Genomic DNA, 15,507 nt, shown 5'->3' with positions numbered 1-15,507 from the left:
CTTGTACAACCTGTACACTGTACACTGGGAGCTGGCAGTGGGGCTGGGCATGGGGCTTTCTTCTGAGTGCAGACATGCACTCTGCCTCCTTGCGTTGAGTGGGGTGCCCTGCCTCAGTTGTATCTCGTGTTCTGCAGTGCAGCAAAACTCTGCTGAGCGCTCATCACCCTCTCCAGAAAATAAATCTCCAGTCTCTGCCAGCATTTCCCAACAAGGTGCAGGTATGGCAGTGAGGTTAGGATGACTCTTCGCTCTGCCCATGAATGACTCAGGATTGGCTTTCTACCATGGATCTCACCTGCTGTCAAATGTTCCAATGCCTTCCTATTCTCCATCTCCATCTGATTGTGCCTTATAAACCAACAAAGCCCTTGTAGTGTTAATGGATGGAATGCAGAAGGGAGTAAAAGTAGACATATATGCTCAATCTGCCACTTTTTCCAGGAAGTGTCTCCTTCCTGCTGCCTTCCATGTAAAACCCAATCCCTGGGGAACCCTGTAGGGCAGCCAGTGTTCTCACCTCCCATACCAGTCTCTCTCCCACTGGGTGGCAATGAGTCTCTGCTCACTCTGGAATGTCTCTTCTAAGCAGCTCCCCTCACCCCTAGTTATGTGACATTTGCTCAGGGCTGACTCAGCAATGTGCCTGGGATGGTTGCATAGCTCTTTTTTTTAAAAAAAATCATTAATTTATTTATTTGAGAGGCAGAGTTAGAGAGAGGAAGAGGCAGACAGAGAAGTCTTCCATGCACTAGTTCACTCCCCAGATGGCTACAATGACCAGCGCTGAGTTGATCCGAAGCCAGGAGCAAGGAGTTTCTTCTTGTTCTCCCACATGGGCACAGGGGCCTAAGAGTTGGGTCATGCTGTGCCATTTTCCCCGGCCAGTAGCAGAGAGCTGGATCTGGAGTGGAGCAGTCAGGATATGAACAAGTGCCCATATGGGATGCCGGAGCCACAGGTGGAAACTTAACCTACCATGCCACAGCACTGGCCCTCGGTTGCATAGCTCTTAAAGCACTTCCCTGCTGGTCACTGTTCCCCATCCCTCAGGTTCCCTACCACTGCCATGGCTACCACACATGCTCCCTGGCTGCATTTGTCTGCAAGGGCTCCTATAATAATAAAGAGAAGAAATTATCCTCTCAGTTCTGGAGGCTGGATGTCCCATCTCAAAGGGCCAGCAGGGTTGGTTTCTTTTGGGGCCTCTTTCTGGCTTGCAGATGGCCCTGCCTACTCATGGCCTCATCACAGGTACAGGTACCCGTGGTATCTCATGGGCTCATCACGTGATCTTCCCTTGGTACAGGTACCCATGGTGTCCTCATCCTCTCCTCTTATAAGGACACCAGTCAGATTTTATTAGAGCCCACTTATGCCCACATTTTAACTTGATGACCTCTTTAAAGACTCACGCTCCAAATACAGTCACATTCTAAGGCACTATGGGCCTTGGGACTTCAACATATGAATGTGATGGAGGGAGGGGCAGGCAGGATGGACACAGCTCAGCCCAGGACATTGGCCCACCCCTGCCTTGGCCTAGGATGGTGGTTACTCCGTGCACCTGCCACACCCGTGCTCACCTATCTGGAACAGCAGCTCTGAAGCTGCCATATTCTTATAGCAGGCCTGGGCTAGGAAACCAGCCCCACAGGCCCCCTGCCGTGGAGTATAATGGGAAACCCCATAGCCCTTCATGTTTGATGTCATGTTTTTTTATGTCCCCATGGCTAAAATTATTTTTAAATGAGGATGCAAGCAATGTATATGATACACATGTATTGTATATGACTCACCAAGAGAAATTTTGCAATATCCCTCAAATGTTCGTCCTACTTCTGTTCACATCTCCAGTTTCCATAAGAAAAGGAATCAAGAGGTCTCCAGACAATGATCCTTCCTCTCTGACTAAGTGGACCTTCATAAATGGTCCACAGAGGGTGGAAAGAACTGGAAGACTCTTCCTGAGAGAGCATGTGAGAGCCGATCAAAGCGGGGGCTTGGGAATCAGACAGACTTGCATTCAAATTCTGCTTCTGCATCGTTATGAATAGTGTAACCTTGAGCAAACCGCTGAACCCCTTCGTGTCCTCATGTGTCCTAAGACCTGGCTCCTGAGACCTCTGTAAGAAACTGGCTGGATGCAGCATCTACACAGGGCTGCACAAGGTGGATGGCTTGACCCAGAAATGTGGGCTCCCTACTCTCTTCACCACCTCCCACGCACCTGCATGCACAACTCCAACCCCCACCAGCCAGACCCCACCCCCACCGCCACCCCAAAGTCCCTCCAGCCCACTCCATCTCACTTTGTTCTTTATTTATTTATTTTTTTTTTTGACAGGCAGAGTGGACAGTGAGAGAGAGAGACAGAGAGAAAGGTCTTCCTTTGCCATTGGTTCACCCTCCAATGGCCGCCGCGGCCGGCGCGCTGCGGCCGGCGCACCGCGCTGATCCGATGGCAGGAGCCAGGTGCTTTTCCTGGTCTCCCATGGGGTGCAGGGCCCAAGCACTTGGGCCATCCTCCACTGCACTCCCTGGCCACAGCAGAGGGCTGGCCTGGAAGAGGGGCAACCGGGACAGAATCCGGCGCCCCGACCGGGACTAGAACTCGGTGTGCCGGCGCCGCTAGGCGGAGGATTAGCCTAGTGAGCCGCGGCGCCGGCCTCACTTTGTTCTTAACAAAAACCCTTCAGCCCCTGTCACCCGGTGAAGGGTCCCTGCAAATCCCACCTTAATAGATTGCTTTGACCAATACACCAGGCAGGTTTTACATTTGAAAGACTGTTTGCCGGTTCTGCTGCCTGACTCCAGGGGCCAGGGGAGATTAACTTCTGGCTGCCTCTGCCCACAGACCAGGCCCTGTGTGCAAAACTGCTATTCAGAGGCTGCCCTGCCCTGCCCACTCTGGGGAAGGTGAAGGTAAACTTGCTGAGGATGGTTTGGGAAAGGAATGAGAAGGGAAGGAAGAAGAAAAATATGCATTTTCTGAGCCTTATTTTCACCTGTGAAGGTCGCAACATCCTCAACGTTACACAGTCAAGGAGAGAGAGTTGGTTAATTAGCACACAGCTGCACTCAGCGGCAGGGCAAAGTGCAAGGCCACCAGTCTGGGAGACTAAATTCAAGTCCAGGGCTCTTCCTGAGGTTCCCACGTCTTTGGCTTTCGCGAGAACCTCTCTCGTGGCCTTCACCATGTTCCTCTTTGCGTTCAGTGCCTTGTGTCCAGGACTTCTTTCTTTGACTCTTTAAAGACAGGAGGAAGGCCTCATTCTTCATTTTTTTCCCCTAAAATGCTGTGAATTATTTAGGTTTTAAAAATTGCTGCACTTTGGAGTTTGGCTAGCATTCTCCCACCCCCCACCACAGTGCTGAGCACATAGTAGGCATTTTGAATGCGCAGAGTGGAGCAGATGAATTTTCAATGAAAGAGGTCGTGAAGAAAGGAACATACAAATTATGGGCCATGAATTATCACAGAATAAATGAATTTGGAAACGAATGAATGAGTGGATGGGTGTGTAGATATAGGAACAAACATATATAAGAAAAAGTGAATGTTGCACATCTACAAAAATGAACGCATGCATAATTTTCATGTGCATAGATTGCATGAATGGGTTAATAAGCAAATGAATGATAATGTAAACAAACATGCAAATTAATAAGGCAATAATTATCTTACATGAATGAGCGAATGTTCAATAGGTAAAGGAACATAGGAGAGTGAATAAATATATAAGTTATTTACAGCAAAGATAGATGAATGAATGAATGAATATATGGATGGGCTGATGAGTGCATGCACGTGAGAGTGAATGGATACGTCAGTGAAGGCTTTCTTTATTTCCTTCTGCCTTCCCTGCCCACTTCCTGTGGCCTGTAATCAGAAAGCATGACTCGGGAGGGTGAGCTGAGATTCCAGGAGGCAGCATTCAAGTGGTAGCTAAAGGCGTGAAGTGGGGTTAAGGGTGAGTGAGGGCCCCACAGTGTGTGAAGATCGCAGTAGCTGGGAGTCCCCTGCAGCCTCTGTCACACTGCCTAAGAACCAGGAACAGGGTGGTCCTCAGGAGCCGGCCAGCTCCAGCAAGTGGGAGCTTTAAGGCATGGCCGGTCCCATTCTGCCCCAGGTTCCCTCTGCCCCAGTCCCCGGATTCCGACCCAGCATCCCATCCCGGAACACAAGCTGGCAACCGCAGGCGAGGAAATTAATGCTGAGCATCCAAGAACAGCCTCCTTTAATGAAGAGGCTGCTGCAATATCTTTGCAACAGGCAGCAACCCACATGTTTGATTACAACAGGTTGAGCCATTGCACACTCCCCAGTGCCAGGGCTCGGGAAATCGGGGAGGAGGACAACCAGCGCCTGAATGCCAAGCAGGAAGCCTACCTCAGCCTGGGGTCCTGGCTCAGGGCACTGGGAAGAGGGTAGCGCTTCCAGCCCTTAGCTCCTCCGCCTGCACATCGCTGAGCAATGCTTTTCTTTGCTTCTTGTTTTCCCACTTCAGAATCTGCGCCACAGTGAGTGTTGAATGACTGACACCTTCTCCCCTTTGGGATCGTGGCAAACCGGTATTTCTGGTCCCCGTGGCAGCCCCCAGAAGGCTATCTCCTGAGGATCGGCTTCTCGGCTTCTCCGGGACTGGGACTGCGAGCCAGCGCACTGCCGAGGCTGCTGGGTGAGAGTGAACAGCTTTCTCTTTGTGTCTTTGTGCCACGGTCAGCCTGGGTGGCTGCCACAGGGGTGGTGGGTTGGAAGAGCCGGCTGTTCTAGAAGTTAGGGTGGCTCCTAAGGAGAAACACTTTGTGTTGCTGCCCGGGGGAAGAGTGTGCACCTTCACGATGGCTGGGAGCAACTTCCCACTTTCCATTTGACTTCCCACTTGCCGTTTGCACTCTTGTCATTGCTTGTCCTATGATGCAACTCTAGAATCATGCCTGCCCCTGGAGGGCTTGGCTGCCCGTTAGCCTCAGACAAGTGTCAGTCACGGAAATTAATCACCTCCGCTTTGCACGTGCACCTGGAGGCCTTGTCCTTACTCGGAGCTGGGCTAGGCAGGGCGGGGACGGAGGACAGCCCTGTGCAGTCCGGGAGTCTCCCAGCCACCAGGTAGCCTGGTGCTCAGTGTGGCACCTCTTGCCTCTGCCCCTGCTTTCCATGAAGGATTGCTTCGAAATTATGGGTTTTCACACAAAGGGCTTTCTCCAAACTCGGGGAGGTGTAGAGGGCTCTGCCTCCTGCACTTCCAAGTTTATGGTTTGTCTGGGGGTGGGGGACGAGTCTACCCATGAGGGGGTTGTTGGGGGGGGGGGGCTGAGGGAGTGGGAGTGGAACTGGAAGCCGAAAGAACTTGGCCTCAGTGACTAACTCCAAACAACGGCCGCTGCTATAGATAGTGATGTGCAAATTACTGATTTTTATTGGACACTTTGGGGAATATAGTTGTTTGTCAGGAAATGAAAGAGAATGTTTGTGCTTATAAAATTATATGGAAAATCAATGCGGTGTTAAGTATATTTTGCAGTGGTTTGAGTCAAGGGCTGTGCTGCAGCCAGTTCCAGCAAGCTCTAAAGGAGACAGGGAGGTCCCAGAGTACAGCCGGAGCAGGACAGCTTACCGCTGCACCCTTCCCCCAGGGACATACCTGAGCCGGCACCAAGTACATCTGGCCCTGCCAAGTGTCCAGTGTGGTGGCTGTCCCTCCCTGGGGGACAGCCGTGCTCAGGATCTCTCTGGACAGAGCACCCACAATCCTAGCTGCTTTCTAGCATTTCTTTCCTTGCGTCCAACCACTGATGGGCCAACCCCTCCTCACCCTCACCTCCCTGAACCCACCCCCCACCTCCACTACCCCTGGAAGCTCTTGTTCACAGAGCTGCAGGGGAGGAGCCAGGAGCTGTGTGAAATTCGAGAGGGCCTGGGAGCTCCGCCCCTCTTGGGGTGGAGTCTGCTGCTGGCTGTAGAGGTAGGGGTGCTTGGGGAGCTGTGCTCCTCTATGGTGTCTGTGTAGATCCGCTCAGCTCTGGGCCTTGGAGCCAGGGACAACAAGGTGAAGGGGGTAGCTAGAAACCGTCAGGGCTGATGCCCCTTTGCAAAGCATTTGTTGTTGCACTGTTGCTGAGGGTCTTTGATATGAAAGAATGAGTTTGAGAAAGGCTCCAAGCAACCTAGACAGAGCTCTCAGAGGACCAGAGAAGGATCAGATCATCAAGGAGCCACCAACAGAACACGCACGGGCGACTCTGACTCCTGTACCAGATGATTGTGCTGACTTGGGAGCAGACGATCTGTGCTGCCATTCCTTTGCTGTGTGTCCCACGGCGAGCTCCTGGCCTCTCTGGGCTTGGCCTGCCTTTGTCCCTATACTTTGCTATAAGGAGCTTCTCATGGTGTCTTGCTGCTCTGAGTTCTGTGGTTTTGTGACGAGGGGGTCCTAATGAGACAGCAGTTCAACATGAACCTAGACTGAGGGCGACGTGCTGGGTGTTGGCGTCCCTTACAAGCTGTGTGTCTCAGGCAGGTTGCTTAGCATACCTGTGCCTCGGTTTCCTCATTCGAAAACATGAGCTGTTGCTTGTCTGGATTGTTTGGTTCTCCCAGTAGAGCTGCTGTGAGGAATAAACACAGTGGTGTGTGACAAGCAGGGGATACAGCGCCTGTCCCTGCTGATGCACCTGAACTAGTGATGCTACACAAGGGGGTGAAGGAAGCAGCGCGCTGGCACCTTGCAGCCCGGAGCTCGATCTGATGAGAACGGTTGCAAACACGAACGATAATTTTCAACTTTTAGCAGACACTGGCATTATCCCTTTAGAATCACATCAATGGGGCCATTAAAGGGCTGAATTTGAAAGATTTTTCGTGGCAAATACGATCCAAATACAAGAACCACCCAGTGTTCAAGGTCAGTTTTCCCAGTCTCTGTTGTTTTCATCATCTGTGAACCAGGGACCAAGGAGTACATGTTGTGTTATCTGTGAAGCAGCTCTCACAGTGCTTAAGGCCCTGGATAAATGGTACCAGTGGTTATGTTTGCATTTATTACCTGAAATCCATACTCAAAAAGATAAAGATCAAAGAATAAACACAATCTAACTCTGTTTCTAACACGAGTTCCTTGATACTTTGGCTTTTTTTTTTCCTTTTAAGAATTATTTTATTTATTTGAAAGAATGAGAGAGAGAGAGAGAGAGAGAGAGAGAGAGAGAGAAAGGTTTTCCATCCACTGGTTCACTCCCCAAATGGCCGCAACGGCTGGAGCTGAGCTGATCTGAAGTAAGGAGTCAGGAGCTTCTTCTGGGTCTCCCACGTGGGTGCAGGGGCCCAAGGACTTGGGCCATCCTCTGATGCTTTCCCAGGCCATAGCAGGGAGCTGGATCAGAAGTGGAGCAGCAGGGACATGAACCAGTGTCCATATGGGATGCCAGTGCCACAGGCCGGGGCTTTAACCCACTGTGCCACAGCGCCAGCCCCCTGGGCTCTGCTTTTTGCCATAAGATTCTCAGTGCCCATCTTCTTTCGCCTACTCACTCATTGTTTTCTGGAGTCATGGGTGGAGATCACTGAAAATACGATCTGGCTTTTACTCAAGTATTAGAAATTTCTCGAGGCTTTAGAGCATGTTGTAAACACCATCCCGCACTGTTCCTGCTTGTTTCGGTAACAGAAGCTCCTTCCAGAGAGCACTGAAACTTGGAGGTGACATGTCTTTGGCTGACATGACACAGCTGGCCAAGGCGGTGACTAATGGCAATTATAGAGCCAGAGAAGTCTTACAAAGTACTCGATGGTATGAGTGATAACCACAAATGCCTTCAAAATATAGACTGGGATCCGGCCTCCTTCTCATTTCTACTGGAGTGGAAATGGATGCAATGAAATGCCTTCAGAGCCCCAAGCTATTTGTTAGAGTCCCTGCCTCCTTTTGGAGCCTAGGACTATGAGTACTTGAAGGTACAAATTCAACCTAGGTTTCCAAGGGAGATTCAAACACATGGATCAAAGCTGGATGATGAAAACGCCTCTATGACACATTTCCAGATTCACTTGCGATTGTATTTGTTGTCAATACTGCCCTGTGGGCTGCTCTACGAACCTCTACTGTGCACTTCTTCTTTCATGGGTATGGATGGTTCTCTCTCTCTCTCTCTCTGTAAATTACTATTTCCTTTAATGATAACGGTCCTTCCTCTGATGCAAAAATAAATAAATAAATAAATACGGGGCAATGGGTGAATTGAAAAGTTATTTCTTTAGGAAACAGAATACAGAGTGATCTCCATTATAAGGAGAAAGACAAGTACAAAAACACATCAATAAAAGTAAAATCCCATTCTTAGGAATAAAAACACAACAAAATTTGAATCATGGTTGTTTTTGCACAGGTCTATAATTTTCTTTCTTCTCTCGACTTTTCTGTATTTTCTTAATTTTCCATGATGCACCTCTATTACTTTTAAGTGTTTCATATATTTATAGAACAATTGTTATAGAAATATATAATAACTGGTGTTTTTCACAACAACACGTTTCTACTCGTGCTGTCAAATAATAACAAGCTACATATCACTTTGGGCATAGCAATGTCTCTTAAGCAGGTAGCAAAATGCATTTTTCAGTGTGCTGCTCCTAAGGTGTGTTGACAGTAGCCAGAAATGCTCTATCTGGCTTGTCTTACTGTGCACTGCTGGTGAAGGCTTCGTTTTCGGAGGGCCATCCTCTGGCATAGCAGCTGTGGTGCTACTCTGTCAAATGGTCTCTGAGGAGCTGCAGGAACGGAGGTTGTGGGCAGACATTCTTGATGGTGGGGGGGGGGTGTCTCCCACATGGACCGCTTGCGTATTTTCTCTTCTGGCTTGCTAAGAGCAATTATTGGATTTTTTTCTGATTACAAAGGCATTTCCTATTATAGAAAATGTGAAATGGGAAGAAGAAAGTAAAATGCCTGCTGCACTGTATTTCTTCATCCAGAGAAGAATCACTGCTGCACACTGTGAATGTCCTTCTTCCGTGTGTATGTGTGCGGCATACATCTGAAGCAGTTGGGGTTGTACTGTGGAGGAGTACACATGTGTCCATACGTGTGTGTCATGAGCATCGTCTCAAGTCACTGCAAATGTTGTTGATTACTTGTTTCTGTCTGTGCAGTCATGCTCCTATCACGGTTTCTGCAACCATCTTTCCCCAAGCAGGGGGGTTCTTCTCACCCCAACCTGTGTTCATATAAACCAGGCAGTGGCAAACATCCACAGTTCATGTTCCCACCCGTGACTACTTTTGTAGCACAGGTTACTGGAATTGAAATTACGAGTTCAGAGAAAACCAACACTTAAAATACTTTTATGGTCAAAGAAATGCAAAGTTGAACAGTTATGAGGGGCAAATCTGTGTGGATCCAACTGAAAAAAAAAAAGTGCAACCATTTCCCACATGCTTACGAACGTGGGAGTCACTGCTTTTTCGCCCTTGAACTCTAACATACAACAGTGAGTTCTTTAATATCGCTGTCACCTGGCTGCCTCTGATTATTAGTGTGACGAAATCTTCTTTTATGTTTATTTCCTGTTTGTCTTGCTCTTCTGTGACTTTTCTGGTCATGCCCTAGTCCATTTTTCTGATTCTTTTCATCAGTTTGTAAGAGATCCATCCCTGTTAACGATATTAAGCCTTTATTGCTTCTATTAAAATATTTCATCAGTTATTTGCCTTTGATTTTTTAATGAAGCTTTCCGCATGCAGCATTTAAGTCTGAGACAGTCAGTTGGCTGATGGTGGTCATTGAGATGCCCTCCCTTTAGTTGTCCTTAGAAGCACTTCCTCTGTCAGCGATCAGACGCTTTCAGCGTTTCTGAATTTCTAAATATGAAAATCGCGTGTGAGCGGTGGCGTAGCATGAGCCCCAGGAATTGTATCAGGTGCTGAGGGCTTGGGGAGGATCTTTCTACCTGTTGCATCATGAGAACAGAGTGAGTCCTGGTGTTGCTGACGTGCCTGGCCGTTCTGCAGGCGCAGGCGCAGGTGCAGGCGCAGCCCTGGATCTGCTAACCCATCCAGGAACAGAGACATGGGTGTTCCAAAAGTCATGTTCCAAGGGCGGATTTGTATCTGATCTATTTATTTATTTGAGAAGCAGAAGAGGGAGGGAGAGAAGAAGGGAGGGGAAAAGAGATAGAAAGAGAGTGAGAGGGGAGAGAAGATTTCCACCTGATGGTTCACTCTCCAAATGTCCACAACCCTTGGGACTGGGCTGGGCCATAGTAGGGAGCTGGGAACTCAGTCCAGGTCTCCCAGGTGAGTGGCAGGAACCCAACCACTCGAGCCCTCACCACTGATTTCTAGGGTCTGCATTAGCAGCAGGCTGGAGTCGCTACCAAACCCCAGAACTCTGATGCAGGATGTCGGCATCTAAGCCGGAATCTTGGCCACCAGGCTGAACGCCTGCCCCCTGCAGGTGTGATTTTAAATGCTAGTAACTGGGGCGTTGTTTGGCAGCAGGGCTGCCATGCACGCCAGTCCTAAAGTGTGCCTGAGAAAGCAAGTCTGAGTGTCCTCTCCATTGAGATCTGGATGCTGGTGAAATTCAGCTGTGGTCTCAGGTGGCAGATAGGAAACCAGATGTTTCTGAGGTTCCTCTTTGCTTTGGCTCACATCTGACCAACTATTTTCCTCTGTCATTTTGAGGCAACGGTTTGTAGCCAGTGGATTCTGCATAGAGGGAGAGATAGGGTCCCGGGGCAGCAGCCTGGCACTGGTGGAAAGAGCTTAAGCGTTGAAGCCCTGCGGAGCAGAGGCAGACTTTTGTTCTGCCGGTTGCCAGCCACACTGCTCTGCGCTGTAGCCCTCTTGGCTACAAGACGGGGTTAGTAAGAATCAGCTGGCACGATCATTGCAGGTGGCACAAAGCCTCATGTACAGCAGATATGCAGCAGAGGGAGCTTTAAAAACATTGATGTGTGTGTGTGTGTGTGTGTGTGTGTGTGTGTTTGGAGTCCCAACTACAGAAGCAAGGGGTTGTGTGTGTCCCAGTCTACCCAACAGGCTTCTGCTATGCCTCAAGCTTCATTTCTCCAGCTCAAAATCCAGAGATCTGACTTTGGCCTGAACAATGACCCATTTCCTTCAAATTAATGAACCTCCATATATGAAAAATATAATAACAGTATAAAGTGGAATCCTGTCTTGTTGTGCATGTAATGATTTGCCTGTGTGGGGAAAAAATGGAATCATCAGAAATCATTAAGTGCCTTGGAAAACCAGGCACCCCTTCACGCACAGTGTATACTGTGACCCGCACTTTGAAAACTTTTCAGGCCTTCCTAGAAGGTGGCACTGTTTTTAATTGATCTGCATATTATCTGAGCACAGCTCATACACATGGAAGTACTGATTCTTTATGTCACCATGAAGGGTAATTGATTGTCATGGGCATTAATTATTAATGCTTCCTTAAACTAATGTTTAAAAATCTCCATGGCTTATGTATAGGGTAGAATTGAAGAAGAGTAAAATGATAGCAAAGCAAAACAGTGGCTCGTTATTGGATAGTGACTAGGTACTCAGTGGTGTGCTGGTCCCCAAGGCAGAAGGAGAGGGGCGTGGGCATGGTTGCTGGGAAGCAGGACTGTGGTGCCCAACCCATCGGCTGTGCCACTGGGAGTTCATTCATTAAGTGCAATTATGAACATTTCAATGGCAATGTCAGATTTAAGTAAAAATGCAATCTCCCCTCCTCTTCCAGAGATCTTGAAGAGACAGGATTATAATCCTGAAGTGCATATGAATCTGATTGATATCGCATACAGAAAAAATAGTAAATACCATTAAAAGAAAGATCTTTTGAATCCCTGCCTGGAAGCGTAGGGCCCCGAATGTACAAAGCCTGCAGGTATTGGACAAGGACCAGTGCTCCTTCCTCCCGATCCTGGGAAGAGCCCCCTGATGCCTCCAGCCAGCAGGTAAAGGCAGAGGAAGAGTCACACACTGAGTTCAGATGGCTCACTCTGAGGAACCGAAGAGAAGTGACCGGGTTTCTCTCTGCTCCTCAGTTTCCTCATCTGTCAAACAGGGCTCGGAACAACCCCTAAAGGCAACCATTCCAGGGATGCTGTGAGCATTCTTTGAGAACCAGGAGGAGAGCAACAAACTTACTGACTCTTAAGGCAAGGTTAAAACAGCAAAGATTCCTCGGCGTATGTCCGACTCTCTAGCTTAGAAGTATCCCCAAGCCCTTAAAAGTCATGCATTTACCCCTGGTTTCTTTGTATCTTTGTGCATTTCTAAATAACAACTCACATAGCCAAGGACCTGTGACGTTTACAGGGATTTACCTTACGCAATAAGCCCATGCTATAAAGATTTTGAATCCAAATAAAAGGACAAGTGAAGGAGAAAAGTAGGAACACTAAAAAAATACATGTCACAGTGTTTGTCATGCCCTTGGCAGCTAACAGTCTTTTGTTCGTTTGAGAATAAAATAGTGTGTTATGTATAGGTGGACTCATGAAATGGTTATGTTGGGCATACTAAGTTTAAAGGTACTATCTATTCAGACAGTACTCACACTTCGAGTAATTTACTTGACTTAAAAGAAAAACTTCATTGTGGCCACAGCCTCTTGAAAGAGATACGGAACCTTTTGCTTGCACCTGTTGGGGAGCAGCCAACAGAAACTGGAGCCCTCCAGAGAACATCAGCACTAGAAGAAAACTAACTCCTGGGTTGTCTGGATTTACGCTGTCTCAGAAAGCGCTTATTTTCACAAATGGTCAAGTCGGGTAACCGGGAAGAACGAAATGCATTCCTGGAGACAACTTTTGCACCCTGGAAGCTGATCCAATCAGCCTCACTCAGAAATGTATCTATTTCTTCCAACAGGGAGTCGCAGATCCTGCTTCCGCCTTCCTACCCCACCCTCATCAGAAAATCTAGCAGTGCAGAAGTGCTTCCATATGCTAGAAGCTGGTTTCCCCATTTGTGCTGAGGGGGGAATAAAGAAAAATGTAGTTGAGTAGCCAGCTTGCATATACGCGTAAACACTTGACTGCAGCACATATAGATTGAGTAATAGCAGCCCTCAGCGCTCACCATAAATAACTTTCCATGCCTGCAGGCCTCAGCTCATTGCTTACTGAGGTTTGGCCACAAAAACGGCCTATTAATAGGAATTTAATTGTAATTTACATAAGGTTGTGGAAATAATCTGAGCCTGTTAAAAGGGGGCTCAAAGATTCTGAATTGGGAGATACTTAAACTGGTGGTGGTGAGGGGTTGCCGATACATGGTGGAGAGAGTCTGGCACTGGAAGTCCCGGAAGCCAGTGGTCTCTGCTCTGTCACCCACTGGTGGGGTGGGCTTGCTTGGGCCACCCCACCTCTTTGGGCCTCAGTGTCATCCATAAAATATGAAGTTAATAAAAATGTCTGTATCATTAGCCGGCGCCGCGGCTCAATAGGCTAATCCTCCGCCTTGCGGCGCCGGCACACCAGGTTCTAGTCCCGGTCAGGGCGCCGGATTCTGTCCCGGTTGCCCCTCTTCCAGGCCAGCTCTTTGCTATGGCCCGGGAGTGCAGAGGAGGATGGCCCAGGTACTTGGGCCCTGCATCTGCATGGGAGACCAGGATAAGCACCTGGCTCCTGGCTTTGGATCAGCGAATAAATAAAAATGTCTATCATAGAGTTAACTGAAGCCTGGTCAACAGAAAGCACCTCGTCACCTAACAGGGATGAGGTGTTCATGATGTCATGGTCACAGACATGAAATGGCCGCAGGTGCAGGGGAAAGAGCACCAGCCCGAGACTCAGGCTGCCTGAGTAGCACCCTTGATTCCACGTCAACACGGCAGAAATACACGAGCATGACAGCAGCAAGGAGAGGAAGGATTCTGTTCCGTGTGGTCTGAGAACTTGGGGAAAGGCCAAGCCATGTGTCACTTCCACCGATAAACCACTTTCCCGTGCAGTACTGGGCAAGTTAACGTGTTTTCTTTGTTCACCAAAGGAGCCACTCCTACCACTCTGTTCCACGTTCAGTTTAGGAAGTATCGTCAGAGAGCAGAGGGACCACTGTTCCAAGCCAGCCTCTCTTGATTCATCCAAGGGCACTGGCCGCTGAGTGTCAGAGTGTTGACCTCAGGCCAGGCCAACACAAAGCTCTCCTCTTCTCCCCTATGTGACTATGTTAGGCACCCAAAATCTACCTGTTCTCCAGGAAAACCCACTCTTAGAGTAGGCTTTGGAGTGAGGCGACCCCCTTGATGAGTGCAGAGCCCATTGGAGGGAGAAATGGACGCTATGGTTGGGTTTGGGTGCTCCCTGCCTTGTGTGAGATGGGTAGGAATTATAATAAAGCATTATTTTTGCATGGTGTTAGGTAAAAACTGTCTCTGGCCCAATATTTGGAAATTAATTCAGGAGAAAATCAAATATTTGTCTTAAGCATCTAAATCATTCTTCTATTATTATTTCCTAATTAAAATTTTTATTGGTGGGAAAAAGTTACCATGCCCAGTTGGAGAGGGGCTGGCATTGTGGCATAGCAGGTTTAGACACTGTTTGCGAAGCTGGCATCCCGTATCTGAGTTTGAGTCCCAGTTTGAGCTGGTTTGAGTCCCAGTTACTCTGCTTCCTCCTAAGGCACCCGAGAAGGCAGCAGAAGCTAGCCCAAGTACCTGAGCCCCTGCCACCCATGTGGGAGACTTGGAAGGAGTTCCTGGATCCTGGATTCAGCCTCACCCAGTCCTGGCTGTTGTAGTCATATGAGAAGTGAACCAGTGGATGGAAGAATCTCTCCCTCTCTCTCTTTGTCTCTATCTCTTTCTCTCATGCTCTGCATTTCAGATAAATAAATAAACCTTTTTTTAAAAAATCCTCAAGCAGTTGGAGAAATATTCCAGATTAGATGCTTTTCCCAATTTGATATTGGGACATGCTAGAAGAAAATAATCAAATTGCTTAAAGTCCAACCCAACCCTAAAGTCCTTGGCAAATGGATTCCATCATTCTGTCTTACCTAGTCTCAGGCATCCTTGTTAACAGGTCAACACATCCTTTTCTTTAGGTGGTCCTGCCAGCTTCCCTAAGAAAACCCGACTGATGACTTCCACATCAGCCATCAGCATGGTTCTCCTCGACAGGAGAAGGGAAAGTTCATTTCTTGGCACCCTTGGATTTACACTTTAAAATGTTCTGCATGCAACTATAACATCATTTCATTTCCTCTAATTAATGGCTATCCTGGGTAAAGTATAGCATTATGCTTAGAATTCTGTGCACAGAATAATTGCTTCTGATATACGTACAGAGTGTTAGTGATACAAGGAGTAATGGGAGTTTTGACAATACTGTGCTTTTACAGCCTTTTAAGAATACCACGTCACAAAAAGAGCAGTGTGAAATGAGAGTTTTAAAATGTTACTATGGACACAAAATGAAGTGAGCAGGAACCTTTGTTTGTGGTGGGCAGTTGGAGTTGAATAGTCATCCTACTGGTCTACTGTGGCTAGATTT

At 48.1% G+C, this 15,507-nt stretch overlaps 1 protein-coding gene and 1 long non-coding RNA gene across 7 annotated transcripts in view; one reads left to right on the top strand and one right to left on the bottom strand.

Moving 5' to 3' along the window:
* The window catches only part of TENM4 (teneurin transmembrane protein 4), a 2,118,216-nt gene that overhangs the window by 1,326,788 nt on the left and 775,921 nt on the right, over positions 1–15,507 (top strand). For 5 of the 6 annotated variants that reach the window (XM_051821885.2, XM_051821866.2, XM_051821785.2 and 2 more), the window contains exon 7: positions 4,512–4,682. The gene's annotated coding sequence lies outside the window, so the exon portion shown is untranslated. Of the gene's footprint in view, positions 1–4,511; positions 4,683–15,507 lie in introns of those variants that run through there. The other variant, XM_070076074.1, reaches the window with a different exon arrangement.
* Positions 2,984–4,533, bottom strand: LOC138850138 (uncharacterized). The gene is made up of 2 exons (XR_011389712.1): positions 4,394–4,533; positions 2,984–3,299 (listed from the first exon to the last, which is right to left on the bottom strand). It is a non-coding gene; the product is annotated as an uncharacterized lncRNA (long non-coding RNA).

The sequence above is a fragment of the Oryctolagus cuniculus genome, chromosome 1 (assembly GCF_964237555.1).
Source record: "Oryctolagus cuniculus chromosome 1, mOryCun1.1, whole genome shotgun sequence".
Taxonomy (NCBI): Eukaryota; Metazoa; Chordata; class Mammalia; order Lagomorpha; family Leporidae; genus Oryctolagus; species Oryctolagus cuniculus.
The sequence above is the reverse complement of the archived record's forward strand: the minus strand, read 5'-3'. Positions and strand labels throughout refer to the sequence as shown.